The sequence below is a fragment of the Chaetura pelagica genome, unplaced genomic scaffold (assembly GCF_000747805.2).
Source record: "Chaetura pelagica isolate M959 unplaced genomic scaffold, ChaPel_1.0 scaffold531, whole genome shotgun sequence".
Classification (NCBI taxonomy): domain Eukaryota; kingdom Metazoa; phylum Chordata; class Aves; order Apodiformes; family Apodidae; genus Chaetura; species Chaetura pelagica.
The window spans coordinates 3870850-3895500 of NW_009952362.1; positions in this window are offsets into that span (position 1 = coordinate 3870850).

Below are 24651 nucleotides of genomic sequence, written 5' to 3' on the forward strand. Positions count from 1 at the left end.
CACAATGACCTGTAATATTCTGTTCTCTGTGCATCCAGTATTGCAGTACTGCTGCAGACATACCAAACCTGTATGTTGTTTCAGACTAAAAATCCCTTTGTTTAGATGCCTTTACATGCTCTAAACTAATATTGCAGTCTCTGACATCAAATTAGCCCATCAAAACCACAAAAAAACAAGCTCAGAAACAATTAAGAGAGAACATTAAATTCAGTGCTATTCAGAGGTGCAAAGAAGTCAACTAGCATATGGAATTTGGAGCAGGGACAGGAATATTTCTTTATAGTCTACATTATCTTCAGAACTACTCATCTTGCAGGATTGGTTCCAATTCTTACTCACTCAAACAGTGATGCCAAAAACCACATACAGCTTGCTCACTGTAAGCCTTCTTTTTATAATGAAAACCATTTTTATTTTGATTCACTCCCCCTTCATTTTAAGGGATGAGAAACTATTCCTTGTTTCTGCAAAGGTCATCTTTGCTTCAAATAACGGGCTTGTTCAATTGCTCGATCAAACAACCAGGCAAACACTACTAAAGTAACTAATATTTTGAAACAAATAAAGGACAGCTATAATTGCCAATGATTTTTCAGGTGGGTTATTGTTTTGGTTGGGTTTGGAGGTTTTTGGTTTTTTTTCCCCTAAGTATCTCTGGCAGGAAAAAACCTCAGAAGGAGTATTTCTGGATCCTTTTGCAAAGGCAGCCAGGAAAAATGGAATTTGCTGTTGCACTGAGAGGATTTAATGGATTATAAAGCCATTGGCAAATAAAGTTGGATCCATGGCTCTAGTTCTTTATATGTCATCTGGTCCATATTCCTAAAAAGTTATAGTTTGAAAGCTAAAAAGGCACCACCGACCCTGTGGTGCTGTGTTTCACTGAAAAGCCAAATCCAAGGTGCCATCACGTATGGAATACCCGCTCAGACAGGCTGTGCTCCCAGGAGCTGGTGGTCAGAGGCAGGACTGCTCCTGGCCTCCCCTGGTTTCTGTTGCCAGCAAGTTTTTCGGCTAATGGATGCTGCTCTGCCTCTGCCTTTCCATCACATGAAGTGCTGGGTTTACAGAGTGCTTTGGGCTGTTCTGGCCATGGAGGAGGCTCCCTGCCATGCATGTGGTGCTCATTGCTTTTTGTGGGCTAGGAGACAACATGTGGCTTCAGCAGAAATGATCCAGTCCACTGGTACCACAGCTTCAGCCAGGATGCCCACTGTGGTTCTTACACTAATGAAAAATTCACCAAAACCAGGAGAAACTTGAAGGCTCCTTGTTGCTGCTGCTGTCACTTCTCCTACCAAGGGGGAAAACATGCTGGTTTTGTAGTACATGGATCTGCTCTCATTTACACTGATGTACCTTTATTCAAAGAGGAAATCCTGGGTTACTCTGGCTTAAGGTCTGCCCCTGGGAGCCGTCCCGAGTTGTTTTAACAAAGCTGTGTTCTCCAGGCTATCATTTACATAACTGGATGTCTGTCCTGCTTGATCCGTGCCCTCATCAATATGCTTAGTGTGAGCCTTATTTGATTTGATTTATTCTGCTTTCTTTGGAATCATAGATTGATCCCACATAAAAATTCCTGGGGAAATCAGGCGGTTTCTGTGTAGCGCTTGATTTTCACTGCACTGCAGCCCCCTAAAAACTATTCTGAGAGGGAAAGGTACAGAGGCTAAGAATCAAAGCACAAGGCTTCCACAATAAGCTGAGACTCAAATAAAAATGCATAGACAGAGGTAATGATGTCTTGGGCAGGAACCATTCTTTTACAATTGGATGTATCGAGCATCCAAACAAACAGTAGATTGTTTTTTGGATTTCTTTCTTCTTCTTTTACATAACGTATCTTTTGGGACTTAAAGCCCTATACATAATTAAGGAAGTGCATTTTTAACTAGATGCATTGTGATGTGTGCTCTCTATACAAAATAAATAACCATTACAATATGAGAACTTCAGGATCATTTTAACCCTCCCCCTCTCCATTCCCTTTGAATTCTCTCTATGGAAAATCAGATGCCATATCCACTGCCTCCTAAGAGCAGCACTGTGATCTTACAGACTCCTGCATCCTGGGAGCCTGGGTGCTGGCAAACAGGCAGCAGCATAGACCATCTCTGGAAGGAACAAAGAGTGCATGGAGGCAGGAGGGTGGGCTGGGAACAAGGCAGCCAGGGCATCCCTGGGTGCCCTCCTTCCTGGGCTGTATATTGGCAAAGAAATGATTTCTCCTTATTGATTCCTGCTCTTGTTCATGTGCATGTCTCATGAGGCTGTTTTTGCTCTGCTTATATTTACGCTTTTATTTGTACAAGGCTTGGGGATCTATTGGAGAAAAGTGATACCCAGGAATGAAGTGTCATTCTGGTGTGACTGCATTGGCATTTAAGAGGCATAAGTATGATAGAATCTGCCTCAAAGGCAAAGTCTTACCCAGGTCAAGGACTGTTTGTGCCCTAAGGGCTGCTTGAAATCACTGGCCCTACAAAAGTTTTTTCATGGTGCAAGCAACAGGCTCTGATGAAGACAGGACACACAACAATAAGGGGAAAAATCAGGGCTACTATGGCCCTTTTGAGCTTAGGAGTGAGACTAGCCACACCTATGAGGAAAAGGTTGCTGTTGCCCTGCTCCAGCACAGTCGGTGGCTTTGAGAAATTAGTACAACATTTTAAAGAAAGATGTGAAACCTGGAAACAAATTACTGCTGATGTAAACAAATGAAAAACCTACATACATTTAGTGGAGACTGCCCAGAGGCAGAGAACTTCTGAAAAACAAGCTATTTGCTCAGGCATTTTGGTAAATCCTACTGTCACAGGCTGGGATTGCCTTCTCTGTGTAGGCAATGTTGCCTTGTAATTTTTTTTCCTGAGATATTTACATGGAGATTTCCTACCCCGTGATTAAGGAAGAAAAAATCCACAAAAGTTATAATTCACCCCGGGGCAAAGACTCTGCTCCTGGACTTGCCAGATGTCTGGCTCCAGTCCAGGCAGTCTGACTTCCAGGTTAGGCTTTTGGGAAAGAAAGAAGCCCTGAGGATCAAGCAGGTAGGAAGGCTCCATGCAGTGTCTCCCACAGTGGAAACGGATAGATGATTTCTGGGCTACATTCAGGTTAGCTGACCTGTGACCTGTGCTTCTGACAGATGGGGTGGGTTTCCTCAGGGAGGCCCTTCTGGCATGGACTCAGCAGGCCTGGAAACCTGCAGAGTCCCTGGATGTCGTGTTCTACCAGCTGGGGTGGTTGATGGACAGCAGGGAATAGTCCATAGGATGGAGAGACAAAGGTCTGCTCTTCCTCCATGGCCTTGTTTTTAAAAGATGGATTTTTCCTGTCAAGAGCAGTCCCCCCTCACCCAGCAGGATGTCTGTGTCCCACCACGTTGACCCAATGCTTCATCCTTCTCGTGGGCTGCAAACAGTGAGATGCCCAGCTGTGATTAGACAAGCTGTGGAGAAGTCCTGAGTGTTTCACAGGTGCAGAACCAGGAAAAAGTGGTGGTGTCAGGGCTTCAGCATTTCCCCCCACCCCTACCTAGTCCCTTGGTAGTCACAAGCTGGTGGCCTCAGGTCACCCAGAGTCCATGCAGCTATAACAGACTTAGTAATGGTGTTCTTCATCCTTTTTCTAAACTGTTATTTCAGGGCCTGGGCCACTGCCTCTCTCTGGAACCTGTACCCAAGACTGGTGCCATGGGGCTGGCATGATCTACCAGGAAATGTGTTGAATCTTTCCATGTTGGAACAATGCTGGGGGTGAAGACAAATTCCTTCCAACCCTTTTCCCATATTTTTTTCATAAACGTGTCAGGACGACCCCATGGTTAGCCCGAGCCAATCTGCTCATTCCTATGAAGTCAGGAGATTCCCAGCTTTAATTTACCAACTTGGAGGCTTTTTTAGGGAGAGAGAGATCTTCAGATGAAACACTATATTTCAGGATGATTATTTTTATAGTTAATGGGAAAGCACTTTATATGAAACACTCTGTTCTCTCTATGTCTCACACTTCCACGGGACATGCTGGATAACTGGTACCATATAAGTGTGCTTTTGGCAGGATTCAGATAGCAATAAAGTTATGCACTTTAGATTACAGCTAGGAGAGAGAGGGGGGAGAAAGGAAATTCCTTTGAAAATTATAATTTCTACATGATAAAGTTGGCTGAAGAAGTGCAGCAACAGATAAAAATCAGCCTTGGTAAAAGGCTGTGACCATTCCATAAAACAATGAAACACTGAAATGTGCAGAAAGTGTTTTACCATGAATTAAAACTGCAGAGAGTCCATCAGTGAGCAGCAGCTAGCTAATGAGCAAAGCAGATGCGTGCATTTAGGAAATGTAAAGAAAACTTAAACCTTGTAAATTTTAATGTATTACCCCTTGCACCAAAATATGAAAACCAAGTTTAAAAAACCCCAATAACAACACAAAAAAAAACACCCAAAAAATCCAAAACAACAAAAAAACCACCCCACCGAGTATGTCCATAAAAGAATTAGGAGAGCTAGCCAGAAGAGAAAAAAATAATTCATAAAAACCCCCACTATTTATATATTGAGAAAAGAAATACTGAGACATAGAAAACCACTCATTTTTTATTCTCCTGAACTTAATTTTTATCCCCCAGTTATAAAACAGAAGATTTTTATTTTTTTTTTCCAGCTCCTCTTGGCAAGCTCAATCTGCTGGAAATATTGAATACTGGATATGTTCTGTAGGCACATCCTCAGAAGGACACCTTGACATGATGAAGACAGTTTTATCAACTGTCCACTGAAGTCTGCAGGTAAATGTTTGCCCTAGAGTCAACCAAAAATCCAGCATGGCCTGTGGAAGAGCAAATCCTCTAGGACCCTAGATTTTCATAGTTTGTTCATCACTTTAAGAAAATTCCCTTGGAAGATGCAATACTGGAAAATCCAATCTACAAATATGCCTTCAGGATAGACAAGAACGTGTTTTTAAATCTAAGGCAGCAACTGGCTAAACTGATTTAAAAGAAAAATATAAGTGCTGTGTGGAGGCAGCGTTAATACTATCCAGCTTATAAATGCATTAGTCTGAGAGGTAATTTTGCATGATATAAAGTTCTTGAAAAACGTATCAAATCCTTTCTTTGTTTTTGTTTTTTTTTTCCTTTTTTTTTTTTTTCCCTAATCATTAGCACCATTGACATCCTGTTTGCAAAGGAGCAGTTTCTTTGATAAACATTTTGAGGATTGTAGCTGGCTTCAAGAAGCTACAAGTTAAGTATAAAGTCTTCATCTGGCACGGAAGGACATTTAAGAGCTGCTCCATGCATTGCCTCTCTGTGGTATATTTGCCCTCAAGAAGCTGAAGTTTGAGGCCTCATCTCTCCTCTCCTTCTGCTAGACCCTCCCTGGGGCTGATCACCCTCTAATGTGCTTGACAGAGCATGAAGCACCATCCAAATTTAGCACTGCTGCCTTCAATGTCCTTAAACATTTGACCAGTTGACAAACTAAGTGTCAGCACTTTGCTACCAAGATCTCCCAGATATTAAAGCACATCATCTCTGAGAAGCAGTTAGCTTGAATCAAGTGGAGATTGGCTTGAGAGAATGGCAGGACTGGTTGCATGACCCTGTTTTGCTGGCTCTGAAGTGTGCCTTCAAACAGTCCCTTCTATGTAAAACAACCATCAAAGGATAACTCAGGGTGGAAACAGTCTCAGGAGGTCTGTAGTCCAACCTCTTGCTCCTGCTGTTTGTCCTCATGGTGAAACAGTTTCTTCCTTCATGTAATGTCAGCTGACTTTTGTCATCCTGCAGTGGCTCTTACCATTATAAGAACCTGGTTTTTTCTTCTCAGTAACATCCTCTTAAGCATTAGAAGTACTGGGAGGATGTAGATAGCTCGATACACACATGCAGCTGGGATAGCTGAAAAACTAATTGAAATCTACTGAGAACCTCTGGAAAAGCATTAAACCAAACTTGTCCTGTCCAAATGTGCTGCAAGCTTCTCTATTATTTCCCACCTAGATCCCTTGGTGGTCGAGCCTGGGTGTCCATCTCCATGCACCAGCCAGGTGCATAATGATCTACCCACAGTTCACAAGGACACGTGTGGTTCTGCAAGATTCCCTGCAGAGATGACTGGCTGGGTCTTGTCCAAGATAACCACAGCCACCAGCCATTTCTGATTGACCTGTAGATCCTCCAAAAGTGATGGGGACTGCTGTCTGATCAACCCATGGTAGTGGATTTCGTTTCCTGGTCGTCTTTCAGAGACAACTTAATAGTCAGAGGATTGCAGAGATCTCAACTTAGAAAGCAGGGACCTTGCGTGATAAAAAACTCTTTAAGTTTGAAGCAGGCATCTGTAAATCACATAAGTCTGTGATGTCAAATTTGGCCTAGAGGACATAGATCTACTTCCCTACCTACATAATATACGGTAGCAGTTAACTGTAATGAGTGGTAATATAACTCAAGTGCCAAAGGGATTAGACATAGGAGGGTTCAGCATAAAACAAGTTATTCAGGGTTTATTCTTTTTCTTCTTTTTCTCCTTTAACTTTCATGTGGTGAGCTGGGGCATTTACATTTAATCCCGTTGTTGTATATAGATTGAATTATTTTCAGCCTATAAAATTTATATTCCTCTTCAATTAGATTACAGCTGAACCAAAAAAAAAAAGAGGGGATTCTGCTCTGTGAATGCCATTCCAGGTCCTGCAGAGCACAGGCAATTGTCACCTCTTCCTCCCCTCACCTGCCCTGGCCTCCCTGCCCCACTCCTTTCCTTAACTCAGCTGTGTTGCAGCACTTGATCAATTGCAACAGCACTAAACAAAACCAACCAAACAAAATACCCAACCAACCAACCAAAAAAACAACAAAAAAAAAAGAAAAAGAGAAAAAAAAGTTAGTCATACATGATCAGCAAAATGGCCCAAATGATGTCATCCATCAAGATGGACATCGCAATTTGCCAAGTATTTTCTCATAAATCAAATCATAGTCCCACAAGGAAGAAGAGCAGCTCATGAAGAGCCAACATGGCAGCAGTTATCGGCAGACTGAGAGAAATGCTCCCTCAAGGATACAGTAATTATTTTTACTCAATGGGAAATAAAGAGGGGAGAGATGGTAGTGCAGAACTGGAGAGTGTCTGCCTCACTTCATTACTATTCCCTAGGCAGGGCACGCAACATATGCTTTTCATTGTGAGGCCAATAATTTTGAATCTTGGGACAGGTGAAAACTTAAATGACATTTGCAAACCTTGATTTATTTCCCTGCTTAACTCTGGAACATGCTTTAGATTTAGCTCTATAAGTTTCCACAGATTAGTGGCCAGTGTCACTGTATTTGCAGTGACCTTTAGCAAGTCTTTCCCTTTTTGTATCAGTTAATTAAATATTTGGGTACTAATAATGTCTTACTGAAATAATCCCTGCTTTCTTTTTGTGTACATGTATAAAACAACAGGGGGATAGAGGGAATATTTTAATTTTTTATTGAGATTCTCTCTTGCTTTTTTTCCCCCTCCCTCTCCCTCACTCTCTCTGTTTTTCCCCTCCCATGTGCGATTTTACTTGCTGGAAATCTCATTAAAAGTTATTTATGGGCTGCGAGTGATCCCGTAAGGATTACACCTAATTCAGTCTGTAAAGCTTTTGAGTTACATTGCTTCCCAGGAATAGTCCCTACAGCAAGAAGGACCACCTTTCCCATTGTTTGACTTCCATTATCATTAGTATAAATACTTCATGAGAGGTTCCTTACAAATGCAGAACAGATCATTGACAGGACTTAGGGACCAAGTGCCATTTGGCATGTTAAGATTTTGCTTCTTGATTCTTTGGTTCATCCCACTTTACATGTCGGGAAACTAATGATTCATAGAGGTGACATCATTTGTGCAAGACTCACAGAAAGTGTCAAGAAAAGCTTGTTTCCTTGAAAACAGCCAAAGGTTAATAAAATTAGGGTCTAGAGTTGTACTTGCTAATCAAATTAAACCTGCTAGTGAGACATCAGAGCCGTTACAAATCCAAGGCAAACATTCTTCATCTCCCTAGAAGTAAAGAAATATCTCTTTCTTAGCCTCTAATTTTATAGCCAGGCTACATTTTTTTAGAATTTTTTCAGAATGACAGTGAAAATATATCTAATATGTTCAGAATATCACATACAGCATTAGATATCCTGACTTCTCTAGAAGTCTTTGGACTTTGTACTCATCCTTCTTACCTTACTCACCCTACCACTTGAGCCTGTTATCCTTATAAGAATAAGAAATTACTATGGCTCTCTTCTTTTCCTCCAATAGGAAACTAAAGAAGTTAAATCATCTGCCCAGGGTATGTAGTTAGGAAGTACAGTAGTGTTCCAGAATTAGGAAAATCAGTGAGAATTAATATAAATTCTCACTAGACAATGCAGCCAACTTGTTGTGCTGTGATGTTGGAAAGGGAACAGGTAACAACCAAAGCAAAAGAGCTTTCCCAGGGACTAGAGCCTCACCATAGGCACACCAGAGTTTTTGGGCCTCTAATTCACTTCACTGTGCATAAGCATCTGCTAAATTTTAGCATTTACAGCTCTCAAACCAAACTGGGCCAGTTTACAGTGCTAGTGACTGGAAGTGCAGCAAGAGGTGGTCTCTGCTCCAGTGAGAGAGGCAGCAGGAGTAAAAGGGGAATGTTATCCTCTTCCTTTACAGATGTCAAGTGAAAAGGCTATAAATACCCTCACCAAGGTGAGTGAAGTTGTTGGCTGCAGAGCTGAGAACTGAAGCTCAGACTCAAATCCCAGTCCTGACCTGTAGCCATATGAAGCCTGTCCTTCCTTCCACCTCTGCTAATTGGTTTACCCAGCCCACCTGGTGACCATCAAAAACCCTCCCAGGTCAGCTCTTCAATAAGGGGAGACATTTTGAGGTGGGGAAATAGCTCACTTGGGATGAAGCAGATTTTGTTTCATCAGCTGTCAGGAAGAACTGCTGCTTTTGTTTGAAGGAGAAGTGAAGACAGGAAGAAAGTGAGATGAAATCCATGTTATTTTCCAACCAGTCAAGGAGAAATAGGAGGTGGACAGAGATTGAGATGACCTGGTCTGTCCACCTTGCTTTTGTGTGTTGCCCTCCACTGATCTTGGCTGTGCAGCCCTGGAGCTACTCTCTTGCTTCTCCTGACCCAGGCTGATGTCCAGGAAGACACTGTGGAGTGCAGAGAGCAGTATGTAACATCTTATAAAAAATGAAACACAGAAAATTCTTGCTTTCCCAAAAGCAGCAAAGGAGGCAGGGAGAGGAGAAGACAGAAACTACACCCTAATTGGGGATTTGCAACCCAGACTATAGAAACTATGAAACAACATTATACCAAGTCACTCTAGGGAATAGCTAGTAAAAAGAATAAACATTTTTAAACATGTCTTGTGCTTAATTAATTGTATAACTCAAGAACAAAGACTACATTTCTTCAAAGTTCTCAGTTTTCCCTCTCATGTAGTACAATATCAGCACTAGGATTCGTAGTTCACTCATGCTGGAGTACCACTTGGCGCCATTCCACTTGTAATTGGATTTCCAACTTAAAAAAATAATTTGTCTTAAAAATAAATAAATTGGTTGTTTTCCTGCAGGCTAGCAGGAGCTAATAAAAAGAGAATATTTCTCCAAACTGCTTCAGTATCGCATATATTTGATTAAGCAAACAAGCAAATATTTAACTGTATCTTTGCAAAAGCCTCGGAATGTTGCCCATGACAGACTTCATGGTCTACGTTTAGGGGCAGCAAAGTTTTGTTTGATCTTATTAGAGGAGAGGCTGTGTTGTCTAAGGGTTGAGGCAGGACACTGGGAGTCCATCTGCCCAGGTTCTCCAAGGCTCTCATCTTTGATTTGCCATGGGAAGGCCGTTTTGGCATTGACTTTACAAATCCTTAAACAAGGTAAGGGGAAGAGACTGTCAGGTGGATAAGGCATGGGAGATGAAAGGGTGAGCTGGCTGGGGCAGCCCCCGTGTCTTTCCACCAGGATTTATGCAAAGGGACACATTAGATGGATGCTGGTGCCTATGGTGGTCCCCACTAGCATTATAGCTAAGGTCTTACATTATATTTTTAATTATAGGGAAATCTATAGGGGAAAGTTGCCTTATTCAATAAACTTGGCAGGATACATAACTACAGCTCAGCTCTACCTCTCTGAGTAACATATAGTGACCAGCAGAAAGTAAGGGTCTTTATTTGAGTAAAGTGACTGATTTCACCTCAAATGGAACAGCATTATCAGCTGTACTAACAACTCACAGTAGAACCCATAGTAGGCATTTGGCTGACTCCATATCATAATGGACCTCCTTTGTTCTGGGTTTATCTACAGCAAAATAGAGAGAGAGAGAGAGAGAGAGTGCTCCTGCTGCAAAACATCAGTTTACAGGATCCCACTACTTCAGAACTCACTCTTCCAGCTGGATCTGAGAGCTCCCAGAAGTCAGGCAGAAGCCCAAAGTCCTCAAATTACAGCCAGATACAATTACCAGCTGGAAAAAGAGAACATGCCAAGAATACATAGAGGTGTGGAAGCTACTAAAACAGGAGGGGAAAGGATAAAAAAGAGGAAAAAAATCTCTTTCTGAAACAAAACAAAACAAAACAAAAACCTTTAAGAGGCTTTCATTTGAAGAATTCCAGCTAGTTCTTTGTGCTACAAACATCTCTCCCAGTTTCCTGAGAGACCCTGCACATGGCCTGGAGCAGATTTCCTGGTTCTGGTCCAGTCAAGTTCCTAACAAGTCAGGCTGAAATCTGTTTAAAATTTCCCTTTTCTCATTTCCTATGACTCCACAAGAGTCTGCTCTCCACAAGATAGAAGAGAATATCTTAATTCCAGTGTATCTTTTCCTTTCTACCCCCAGCACACTCTGCTCAACTTGATGTGAACACTGGGGGAGGTAGCAAGAGAAGAGAATTTCCTTCAGTATCTGTAATCCATCTCCCTTTTAGCCAAGTGAAACACAAATAGTAATCCCTCACATTTCATTTATAAAACTAGTTTCCACAGCTATGGAAAGCTGAAGTTGCTGTTGCCATTGCTTTTCATTTGATTTCCAACAGGTCTGCAGTCTCTCCCTGCTGACATGACACCCTAAAATGAATGTGTAATTTGATTGCAGTCAGTCTAGCCATGGGTAAGAACTTCTTCCTAGTGATATGGTTTCTTTGCACTTATGTTTCCCAGTGCCTATTTGCCTATTTTTTTATTCAGTGCCATGTTCTGTGGCAACTGTTCTTAGTTTTCTGCCTATTATCACTCCTTAACTCCTTTTACCTCTTTTGGCTTCTTCTTTCCATTAAATATTACTAGCACTGGAATATTTTGTCTTCCAGATCTTGCATTTCTTCTACTTGAATCTAGTTTTGTGGTGGTTTTAATATTTGGTATGACAGAAATACAATTTCCTCTGTCCACATGATGAAGTTGGTTTTGTTTTATTGATAACTCAGTTATTTTCTACTATCAAATAACCACTAACCATTCTTGTTCAGTACAACTGCTCAACCACTTTGCATTGGCAACAACTAAAACTAAAAATGTACTGGTAAAAAACCAGAAAGGTACTGGTTAAATAGTCCCTTTGCCAAGCTATTTTCAGAAAATATTATTTTTTAATTTTCAACATAAACTTCACACTAACTACAATGTGCTAAAGGAAAAAAACTCAAATGTTGTGGTTTAGTTACTTCAGTTTTTTAGAAATGTGTTTTTTTAATAGAAATGGTTCTGCTTCTAAGCCATTTTTTTGGTCACGGGGCAGAAGAAAGAACTTTGAGTTATAAACACAGTTTCCTGTAGCCAAATGTGCACCTCCACATATATACACACAGATATTTACTCTGTGAATAGTTTTTTGAGCATCTGTTATAGTGCAGCAGGGCCAATTACCCTTCATTTCTGCCTGGGCGGAGAGGGTCTGTGCTCTGTATGTTTTTCCAGTGGCTGTGCCAGTTAACGTGCAGGATTCCTCTGTATTTCTCCTACCTCTGTTTGTTTTTTGTCAAGCTGAACAACAATTGTATTCAGCTGCTGTTTTGCATGTAAAATAATCTTTGCACGGATGACTGCAGGTCAGACTTTGCCTTCTGCTGTAGTTTTAATGTTACATGCTAAGGGTGTATTTCACCACCCCAGTGCGTTCTGCTCTGGGAAATACTTTCCATTCTCCCAGGGAGGGGAAGAGGTGAAACTTGCAGGATGTCACTGATGCATGTCTCTGCCACCAGCCTCTAGTTTTGGGGGCTGGGCTCAGATAGATCCTGCTGGATCTGCTCTGGCCATTACCTGGTAAAGATGAGCACTCCTCTTCAGGCAATAGATGTGCACATGTTGGGGTGCAGCAGCTGTGGGCATCACCCCAGGACCCTGGGGGATGTGAGTTGTGTACCCTGACATGAATTTCTGCCATGACTGTAAATGGGAAAGCACAGGCTGGAAGGTCCTCTTTGCAGCCACATGTGCCCAAAGGACAGCACAAGAAGGCTACTCATGCTCTTTCCAGGGCACTGATGGGTGGGACTTGCCAGAGTGAAGTGGCTCATGGTGCATGAGCACAGACAGATCACACAAGCTGCAGAGCAGGACAGATGTACTTCACTGTTGGTTTGTCTTCTGCTCCTCCATGTTACTGCTTTGCTCCTCCTCCTTCTGCCACAGGGGAGGACTTTAATCCCTTGCATGGCTCATGCTCCAGATCCTTATGGTATTTAGGAATCTCTAGGCACTGTTATGAAACCAAAGAACAAATATAGGCTTCTGTTTAGTCCAAAGCTCTTTGTAAAGAGTACAAAAAAAGGGATGGGCAATGTGGCAAAGGAAAATGGGCGTTTTCAGGAGGGGAACAATTTCTCAACATCTTCTGTGCCCACAGCAGCTCCAGTGCAGGCTGAGGGAAACCTGGAGTTTGCCATTGCCAGCTCTGTTTATTTTGGAAGATCTCTGAGCTTGGAATCCAGGCCCAAGGCTGGAGCATGTCACGTACCATGGCTGTGCCTGCTCCACTAGGGAGCAGCTAGTAGTGGAGCAGAACTCAACTGGGCAGAACAGCAAATCTGTAGGGCACTGGAAACCTCTTAATTCCTTTATTTGCATGACTAATCAGCTCACTCCCCCAGCAGCTAAGTTTACACTATTTATTTTGCACATGACTCCATTTAAATTCAAGTGCAGGAGAGGGAAGCATTGGCAATTTCATTTGTTTGTTTATGAAAGGCACAGAAATGAACATGTGGCATCAGATGAACACCTGACAATCAAAGCAGGGAGAGCCAGCTGTTGCCTTTGTAATGGGAATTACAGATTCACACCATCCATCCTCTTCCTAACATACCTGCAAGGCTCATGGAAGCAGAGGAGTGAGCTCTGGGTGCACATGTTTGAGAAGAATCAGCCAAAGACAACGCCTGCACTATCGGAGAAAAAAAAAAAGAAACTCTCCTTGTCTTTTCCTCTAAGAAGCAGTGGTTTTTAAGCCAGCTGTGCCTGCAACTCCCAGTTGCTACAGAATTCTGTCTGTGCTGGACGAGTCTTTTCTGCAGGGCATGAGACTTTCAACAACTTTGCAGTTTCCAAGTTGAACCCACTTCATTCCTGACTTCCCTCCAGCTGATCTGCACAGTATCCTTCGTGCTCGAGTTCATAGGTCTCTCTTCTCCTCTGGCTTGTTTAGCTGCTGAGTTATTGAAGACCATGGGTAATAAAAGATGCCTGTGTTACCCTCCCTTGCACAGTCTGTACTTGAAGGCATCGGCCAGGAATCCTATACATTAAAAAACATCAGGAAGCAGAGGACCAAAGGCATCTTGAACATACATACTGTACCTAAATGAAAATAAAGAGTCAGAGCCACCACTTGAGAGCATGTGAGTCAATAAAGTTTTATAAAAGAAGCCCATAAAGCTGCCATGGAAGTTTAACCATTGCATGCAGCTCGGGTGAGTGAAACTCACTGGTGCTAGAAGAGGACCTTGAGTAGTGTTCCTTTTATCTCCCATGCTGAGATCCTTTATTTAAAACATATGGAGGAGGCTAAAGTTTGTTCTGAGTGACTGCAGTGAAAATAAAAAGTTTAAAAACTGCTCACTTACACACACATGCAGACATACCCAGACAGATGTGAAGAAATTAAGACGGACTGACAGAGGGGTTTGTGCTGGCAGCAAAGCTCATCTCCAGCAGCGGAGGGCAGAGGGGACCAGCTTCTCTGGTGGCAGCTGATACACACAAGCACTTGAGCAGTTCCCAGCCTCTCTGTTGTCCCCATCATCAGATTTGCTGGTGGCTCTCAGCCAGCCACCGGGCTGAGGGGTCAGGGGTCGCGACCTGTTGATTTACCCAAGTATGATCAACTCACACAAATTATCGGTGTCAGAGAGCCCTGACAACTTCAATATGATGAGCAATGAGAGCAATTGTTGGTGACATGTGAAAGCAGTGGGAGATTGCTGGTCAGCACAGCAGGGGCTGCCGGAGAGCTGGGGACAGCTGTGTTCCCCTGGCCCACCCCAGAGTTCTGCCTTCTCTGGCTGGTGCCAAACCAAACCTCGGGACCCCACCGGGCAAAAGCATCTTCTGAGCACAGGCAGTGGCAGAAGGAACCAAGAGGGGTTAGAAAATGTTTCAAGGGATGGCTTGGTTGTGTTCTTTTCTCACTGCTATTGCACTCAGTGCAAAGAAATGTTGAGGGATTTGAGCTTTAAATCCAATGGGAAGCACTAGGGGATTCAGATCTAGGAAAACCCTGGAGCAGGTGTTGTCCGTGCAGTTTAATCAAATGGTTGTACCAGCTTCTTCAAATTATCTTTGGGGGCTGTTGTAAAAAATCTTTTTCCCCCCCTTTTTTCCCAGCTTTATTCACCTTGGAAAAATTCTGCCCAGGGTGGGATGGGAAAATTATAGCTGCTGGGCATCTTGCCTTGATCCATCAATTCCCCTTAATCAACCATGATATTCAGATGGGGGCAGGGGATAGCAGAGGCAGTTGAAAGGATGTGGGGACTGCAGGGCAGGGGTGGCAAGTGTGTGTGTGTGCACCTGCATGCGTGTGCAGGGAGAAGGAAGAGAGCTCACATTCCAGGAGCACCTTGGCTGGATTAGTATTTGCAAAATACATTTGTTCTTTTTTAAGAAGCTGTAGAAATTTTGCAGAAAATGCTCTTGCAGTGAACGTGCCCGCTGCATCCACAGGCAGGCAGTGCTGACCCTGCCTGGGGGGAGGAGAAGAAAGGATGGGGAGGGTCCTGCAGGTATCAGACATCATAAATCAGGGAGCATGACCCAAGTCTGGCCCCCATCCCACCCTCTCCTACTGCACTGCCTGGTCCCACGTGACCTATTTCTCCTCACAATTAACAAAAATAAACAAGTGTTACAGCTTCTCCTGGTGTTTTATTCACAGTGGGCATATTGTACCCAGCCCACTGCCGTGTTTATTTGAATCCATTAGTTTTGCTTTGGGGAAGGAGATGCACAAAATAAGTATAATGTTCAACTAAACTAGCAGGTTTTAATTTTTTACTAAAAATATTCAGAACATTTGTTTTGTAGCCACCAAAGTGGCTGCAACATATGAGATAGAAGAGATGAAAAGTCCAGATTTTTAAATCTATCTCTACCATAAAACTCTTCTAAATATTTACATATATATATATATAAAGGTAGAGGAAAACAATGCTTTAAAATATGTGTCTAAGCTTAGGTTTAAATAAAACAAAATAGTATTTAAAGATATGTTAAATAAATTATTTATTACCCTGGTCAATGGTTGCAGAAATGCAGTTTATATAAACACATTACAACTCCAGCTATTCTAAGTATTGGGTTAAGAAAAAAATCCAAACCCCTTAATGCAATTTTAATAAACCTAAAAAAATTCATGTTCTTGTTTCAAGCTGAATAGTTTGCTGTTTCTGAATAATAATCATTCAAGACCTAAATCTAACCACAAGAGTTTAGTGCACAGATGAAATATACTTGCTGGAAAACCCTTAAGAAATAGATGTTTGATTCAGGATCTGAGTCAGTAAAACAAGATGTGATGGTTTAGTGGGACTGATATTAAATAATAGAAAATGAGGACAACTAATCTAGAAATACGAGGTGTGACTTTTTAGGAGGATTAATTAATAAATTAATAGCTGTGTGCATGGATGGAGTACAAACAAGTCAACAACAGATCATCATTCCCTTTAATGAATATGATGAGCAGATACCTCCAAGAAGGAGGATGAGTTATTTGTGCTGGAGCAAAGACCATGTGTGAGTGGATGGACAGACAGATAGACAGATGGGTGGAGAAATAAGATACATATGGGGTGCACAGGGACACACACACACGCACACATTCACACCCATGCATTTGTATAAAGTGGGTTCTTCAAGTGTATCTTTTATTGCACTCCAAGGGTCAGACATTTAATTGTATTTTTTCCTTACACAAAATCTTACTGTGTTTTAGTGGGTGAGTCACGGTATATGAAATTGCACTAGATTCAGGTATGCTATATAAAGAATAGTTAAAGATCACACCTTTTCCACATTACATTTTTATTGGTAGAGATAGCCACGGCTTTTTCTAAAACAAAAAAAACCAAACCAAAACAAAAAAAAGAACCCAAAACCCAAGCCTTTTGTCAAATAGTGCTGATTTCTTGCCATCAAGGCTTTCTATGGAAAATGTTTATGTTTTTGCATTTTTAATTAAATAGTTTTTTTAATTGTTGCAACATAAGTTCCAAAACAAAAAAAAAATCCAGTTTTTCAGTTCAAAACAAGATTGTTTGAAATGTACTTTAATTAGCATACAAAAATAACAATCCCAGTACTAAAATGAAATGTCTCGGAATGATCAAAACATAATCAGGTTTCCACGGCTCTGAAGTGATATAATTTTTTTGCTTTACCAAAGTTTTCAGGCTTTTCATTGTTTGTCAAAAGGAGAAAAAAAATTTAAAATTAAATACACAAGAGATTAGGAGAACAATATTTTTCCCAATTTGAGAGTACTGCTCAGAATAAGTAGGAGTATCAGAGCCTGGACAGAATAAATGAATAAATACATTAAAAAAACCCACACCAAACCAGATCAAAGCAATCTGGTTTTGAGCAAGAAAGCACTTCCAATTTAAGGGTCAGCAGTTTTGACATAGATATACAAATATTAATGTGTGTATTAAAATAAAACCAGCAGGATATATACATCTATACACATGTGCACATCCACCCTCTCTAATAATTTCATTTGATTTTTGCATTTGGCTTTTTTCTTCTCCATGCTGATGTGCTGCACAAATTTCATGTGGAAACTTCATCCCTTAAACAATTACCACAAAAACCTGAATTAATGATTAACTCTGAATCAAGAGTTATAAGCACTCATCAAGGTAATAGATGATACAACTTAGCCATTTCCTTTCTCTTTTCAGTTTTTCAAAAGGGGCAAGGGAGCATGAAGAATAAAGCCAGGCATCCTTATTTGGTTGAAATAATAGCCAGTATACCAGAACTTCAGACAAATCCTTCTTGCTTTCTTTCAGTGGCCTTAACCATTTTGATCTCATTTCATCATTGAATGGACCCCTTAACTGAGAGTGACCCCATATTTTAGGACTGAAAACATACACCTTGTTAGTGTGAGTTTATTTTTTTGTTGTTTGAAAAGTGGGCAAATGTAGTCAAAGCTCTCACAAAACATCACAAGAGGCTCTTTCTTCTTTCATGGCACATTGAACATGTAAAGTAATCATTGTTTACAATACAGAGGCAGATAGCAAAGACGTGTTTGTTGTCTCATGCTGTATCTAATTATGCATTAGATTTTGATTTCAGTTGCTTTGCCTTTCCATGTTATTTTAATTTTGAATGATGATCACCGAAGGGAAAAAAAAAAGGGGAAGAGAAAAGACAGGGATGTGTCAGCAAGGCAGCAGTCTCCCTGTGTGGAGCATGTGGAGGCTGGACCTGGAGCACAGCGCTTGGCACCAGGCACCTCGTTACTGCAGGCAAATTGGGGGAGTGAGACACGGCTGTGAGCACGACGAAGGGGTTGCTAGGACTGTCTTGGGGAGAAAGATGAAAAGGCTGAAATATGTACTGACTGGGCTAGTGATGAGGCAGCCTCCCCCCCCTGCCCCACGCAGTGGCTCTGTGTGTTGGAATGAGGGGAGGTCTTTATAGCAAGCACAGGGACTTGGAGAAATGGAGCCATAAGGAGCACAAGTGAAACACAAGTGCAACCTCAGGAGCTTCTGGTTTTGGCTGCAAAACAACAGAGAACACTGGAATAGCCTCCTCAAAGCAGCTGCAGAAGCTCCTTCCCCTGGGATGCTTGAGCAGAGCTGAGTATGAGGTCCCCAGTGGGAGCGATCCTGGCCATGCCCTAGGTGCACCAGCACGCACTGAGCCCTCCTGTCTCCTGCTTCTCCCTCTCCTTGTCAGCTATTACTAGTAATGTTGACACAATTTGAAGCTTCCTAATACTATAACCCTAACACCTTTTACCTGCTTTGAAGGACCTTTACACCCAGCCAGGGAGCTCTCAGTCTCCTAGTCACATTAATTCTCTTGATGCCAAGGGGAAGATTGCAGTGGCCAGAGGGAAGTTAAGCGTGGGTGATGAAAACAGTGCTGAATTCCTGCCTTCCTCTGTCCTCAGAAGGAAGATCTAGTTCAAGCAGAGAAAAAGATTGAAAGAGGGTTCCCATGCCTGGTTCCCACACTGACTTTTGTTTGACCCCTAGACAAGACCTTGCCAGGGGTTTTCCTGGAACCACAGCATTCTGAGTCCTGCCAAGGACACCGCCAGGCACAGGCAGCACCAACCAGGGTATGTTTTAATACTGCAGTCATGTGGGTAATCTTAGGGTGTGCACCGAGACTGAAATTGGCTTCTGCTGGGCAGCAGAAAGGTAAAAATGGGTCCTTCTGAGTAAAAAAAATAATAATTTTAAAAATGCCTGAGAAGACTTGGAATGTTGCAGATTTTTTTTCTCTAAAAAACTTTTTCAACCATCTCTAGTGAGCACATTAGATGAAGAGGATTAGCATAAGAAACCCTGCTCAATGCAAAACTTGTAAATATTGAACAAAAACTGACAATTAGCCAAGAATGAAAAGGCAAAATATAACTACAGAGAAAAAAAGCAGTTAAAAATTAATTGAAATTATCCCCAAAATAAGGACATTCACTGATGTAAAACCGAAATATTTTGAGATTGTGGAAAGAAAAGATCAGACATCTGTGTATAGGCGTTGTAAACAGAAAAATAAATGTGCATGAACAAGCCAGGGGCCTTGCTTCCAAAAACGTCAGAGGAAAGACTCGTATAGATGTCAGCAGACTGTGGATCAGGCCCCAAGCCCTAAGTGGACAAACCAGAATATTACAAATCACTCTTGGGATCAAGTCGCATCCGTGTCATCTAATTACAGATAAAACTACAGAGTATTTAACATCTCGTTAATTTAAATACCCGGGGCCATATCATGCCATCAATTTTTAAGTAGATGTCCCCATTGATATCAAAGACGAGTGCACACAATACGGCCCACGTAGCTGAACCTTAAGGGACAAAGCAGACAAAGGGAGGGAGAGAGAGACACAACTAAATATTTCCCTTTCTTCCACTCCCTTTTTCAAGCTCCTTCCTTTCTTTATTATTAGTGTGGTTGCCTGCACACTTTGTTAGCTAGTCCTCAAGTGTGATTTCCATAGTCATCATTCTATAGGGATGATGCTGAACCATGTTCACAAGATGAGGATCCTTAAGTGCAATTTTAAGCTCCCTTACCAAGATGAGGTCTTCAGTAGCAGGAGGGGTAGCACGTTTCTCTTTCAAGCTGTCAGAGGCTGTCAGAAAGATTACAGATTTTAACATTTGTTCTGTTTTGTTTGGCTTTGTTTCTGATCCTGACTAGAAAAGTGAGAGAAAATGCAGATACTGACATCAGACGTGTCAGAGAATATTTTACAATTTTCTTCAAAAAAAGTGGGTTCTTTATGGAAACTGTTAATCCTGGTTTTAATATTTTTAAGTATCTATTTTTTTTTTTAACCAAAAACAGTATCAAGTGAAATGCAACAGAAATAAGGTTGGTTTTGGTTTTTTGAGGGTCAGAGTATTTCAAACACCTGGGATTTTGATTTTTGCCACTTTTCTTGTGCTTTCTTTTCTTGCTGACCAGCAAGTAGTACAGATTTTTACTATCATTGTTATGATAATGCTTACAGTTTCCCCATCATTTCCCATTTTATTTGTATTTTTTTTTTTTTTTCCGTTGTCCATCAGGCAGAGAAATCCTTTTTAAAAGTTACAGAAGTGGTAAGAGGAAGAAAACAGAATTACTGAATGGCTGAGGTTGGAAGGGACCTCTGGAGGTCATCTTGTTCAACCTTCAAACAAAATATGTAAAAATGGGGCTTTTGGAAAGGTAACATTTTTCTTCCAAATCAAGCTTTAAGAAATGAGAAGAGCTTCAAAAGATTTTGGAGGGATGAATTATTTTTGCATTTTTTTGTCCAGCTCTAGTTAGTGATGTTGTGACAATGACAGGAGAGGTGTGCAAATCCCATAAACCCAGTATCTTTGACTTCAGTGGACCTTTTCACACTTGTGCCAGTGGAAGACCTGTTCTTACGTTACAAAGTGCAAGAGAAACACTGCCTACTGCATCTGAGCCTTTCTCTAAAACTCTTTGAGAAGTTTGCCCTCTCCTTTGCTCTTAAAAAAATGCCCACAAATACACACCAGATTGTGGCCATGAGTTTTCCTGCTAAGTTCAATGACTGTTCACAGACATAAGATTAAACCCAGGCTGAAGTACCTTGCTAATCAAACTTTAAAATCAATACAACCACATAGATTTGATTCAACTTCCACTTTAGCTGGAATCAGACACTGAAACATGCTGTATAAGGTTCAGACGGTTACAAAAGAAAGAATCTGGGTCTTTGTCAAGAAATTCATAACACTTTTTTGTTATTTAGTTCTACGCTTCAGAAGAACACAGTGAAGAAGCCTAGTTAGATGTACCATGTCCTATTCTTGAAGAATCTCTACCTGAGAGCTTGAGGAGGTTAAAATACCATATGCTGAAACACCCTTTCTCTTCAAATGGGAATTTATTTCAGGGCCGTCATTAAAGGATTCAATTCTTATCACACAATAATACAGGGGTCACTAACAAAGCAGTCAATGGAGAAGATGCTGGCAGAAAGGCCACACTGCAAGAAGACAGTGTTTCTTTTGACTCTGTAGACTTCTGCTTTGCAAGTAAAATTTCCACATTAACTCAGACGCCACGTTCTTCTTCTTTTTTTGATATTGAGAATATTTCACTATTTCACTTCCTCTACCAGGTAGTTAGAAGGAATGAGCCTTCTCTGGCTATTTTGGGAGAGCCTAATGTTCTCAAGCTGCTGTGCTTCATCAGTTTTGGACTTTTAGTCTCTGCACAGACCAAAATGATGAACATAAACCAAAGCCACTCCAAGTGTCAACCAGAACTGCTGGGCTGCAGTGAGGTGCCAAGTGAACAAATTATAGTGCTTTTGACTTTCTCAAATGCTTCTGAGTGCTGCTTTGGATATTTTAATCACAAAAATATTTTTTACTTTAATAACATCATCACTAATTCGGAACTAAAGAAGAAAATGCATTGGTGTAAAGATTCAAAAGCACTTAGTGATTTTGGTGCTTTTAGTTTAGGACATCAAGATATCCAGCATGTGTTGGGAGTTTTTCATAAGTGCTCAGCACCTGCAGAAACCATACCCCTTTCAGAAGTCACTAGGGATGTGAAAAATAAATGAACAATGCCATTAAAATGGGAAGAGAAAATACCCAAGGCAGAATCTTTCTGAACCTAGTCTGTCCTCCAAGACAAAAACACATTCAAAGTTAAATTTGTGGTTAACAATCCCATTCTAGTTTTGGATCAGATTTTAGTTTTTATTCTAAAAAAATCTTCCAGCCCCCCTTTTTTTTTCCTTTTCATCATTCTCTAAGGTTGTGAGAACTGAGTCCCAAATATTTTGCAATGTGAAATCCAGAGTTTATAAATAGCAACTGTGCACATGTGCACGAGAAAGAATCAGAACCCAAAAAAAATCAGATCAAATCTTTGGAAGCTGATGGAGTCTTTCCATTTACTTCATCAGCTTTGGAGCAGGACCTAATGTAGGTGGTTTTTACTTTTATTGGACATTCAGGGCTTATTTTGGAACGTGTTAGTAAGAGGTAGGATGGAACTGATTTGAATAGAAAGAAAACCAACGTACCACCAGAAATAGCTCCAGAGAGAAAGGGAAGGGTTTAAAGAAATGGGCTGAAGGGCAAGGCCAGGACTGCTGTTTAGCAAGGGCAGACCATGAGAGAGGAAAAGGCTGCTGAAGTAAATAGTTGGACAACAGGGGAAAAATCTTAAGTGATGATACAGATAATGCAAGATCCACAGAGAAGGAAAAAAAGTGCAGAGAGAACATTAAGTGAAAAACTCAGGAAATGGAACAAAGGAAGAAAGGCAGAGATTCAAAGGTCACCTAGGAAAGTTTCTGAGTTGTCTGTATACAAATGTGAGAAGCATAACAAAGGAACCAGGGGAAACAGAGAGACCAAGAGGTAACTCAGATGGGACTTGATTGATCACTCCTTCCATGAACTTTTCTAAGAATTTATTACACAGCATTTACACTCAAGAGCAGCTGTAGACAAATGAAATTGTATCAAGCATTCTAAATTTACACACAGGTTTGCATTGTTTGCTGGGTGTCCCTCTGCCACAGCCTGTAGTAATGTGGTGGTGGAAAAGAATGTTCACATACCTGAATCTGGCAAGATCTGCAGAACCTTGTCATTAAGGATCTAGGAGTGGGAGATGTGCTGAGAAGCAATTTCTGCTCCTGAGACCTCCTGCTGGAGCCCCCAGATAAAACATGCTGGCAGTGGAAACACTCCTCTTCCTACCCTCTCTCCCCTAAAATAACTATTTTTGAAGTAGACCTAGTCCCAGGCTCCTTGCTTTATTCTGAGTGGAGAAATCAAAGACCAGCCATGAGGAACTCTCCTTGAAAACCTTTGCTACTCCTTCCTCCCCAGATGTCATTAACTATGAAAATGAAGCATTTAGGCATAGGTGGGCTGGATACTGCTGTAAGAGATTGCAGGAGGCCCTGTGGCTCTTGTACAGAAAGAAAAGCAGTCATTCCTTGGGACTATGGTACTTGGAAGTTTGCAGCCCTTTGAGAAGAGTCATCTCTCAACTCTATTTGAATGAGGCACCAGCAAATGAAAACCCTTGAGAGATGTGCAGTGGATGTGCAGTGCACATCACATTTCACTGTGTCCTTTGCCAGCAGCAATCATGTAGCTTCCCTGGCAAGAAACAGGGTTGTTATCAAAGGGAAAGTTTGTGGCTTAATCCTTTTCCATTGTAACCACAAGGGCCCATGCAGCTTAGAACAATATCTACTCTTCTCTATGTCGATCACTGTATTTGAACACGGATGTCCTCTGTCATCCAATTTACAAATGTTTATTGTAGGGGCACTTCCAAACAGGGCACCTATATATCTGGCACTGTGTCAGCTCTCTGTATTTCAGGAGAAGCTGCATTTTGAGCTCATGGTAGAACTGTAAGTTAAGCATGGCATGCCCCAAAATTAGCAGTTACTCTGTTTATCAGTTTCTCTGCTGCCTTGTTTGTTTGCTTGTTTGTTTCTTTTTTTGCTAGAAATGGTTGGTGCAAAGTCTTAGATAACTCTGTATTAATAATGTAATTAAGACACAGAGACTCCACTGCAGGCTTAATTGCAATCACATCTTCAGAACTGCACAGCTTCAGAGGGAAAAGATGGGCTGAACAAATAGGACAGGGAGCCTTGTAACATGGAAAGAGGATGCACAGCCTGAGGAGCTGTTGCCAGTTCTCTGGCTAATCACCCACAAGCATCCTGAAGGCCAGAAGAAAGCTTGAGTTAAGCCAGTAACATTGTCCACAAAACGTCAATACTTCAGACATAAGCAAGTCTGATCCTCAGCTGTCTTGCTTGCAGTAAAGGCAGGATTTTATAAAGGTGATTCCAGTAGGGATAAAGTTTGGACCAGGGTATGTTTCGTCTCATAGAATACTTCTTATTGAAGGATCCATCCAGGAGCTGTACTACCTAACTGTGCTATTTCTAAGTGAAACACATTAGTTTTGCATTATGAATGTGGTCATTCCCCCTCCCAGTCCTTTTCATGCACTTTGGTTGAAGTGACACCACAGTGTTCTCAGCAGCACAGCCAAGTGCAGGAGGCTGGGGAAATACTGCCCGAGGACTCCAGTGAGTGTGGTAACTCCAAGGTGGTATATTCCCTCTGCTTCAATACTGCCTGACTGGCTGTTTGGGTGTGGAAGAATCTGTGCTGGAGGCAACTTCTGATTGACATACAAAACCAAAATCTTATTGTTTCACCCGGGAGTCTCAGCAGTGCTTACAGTTGGCTTCTGTTTCATTGCCTTTCCCATTAATGGGAGCAGATATAGGTTAATATATAGGACTTTGAAAACATTACCCTAAATATTTAAGGCATTTCTACCACTTCCTGTAAAACTCAAGAGGTAGTGA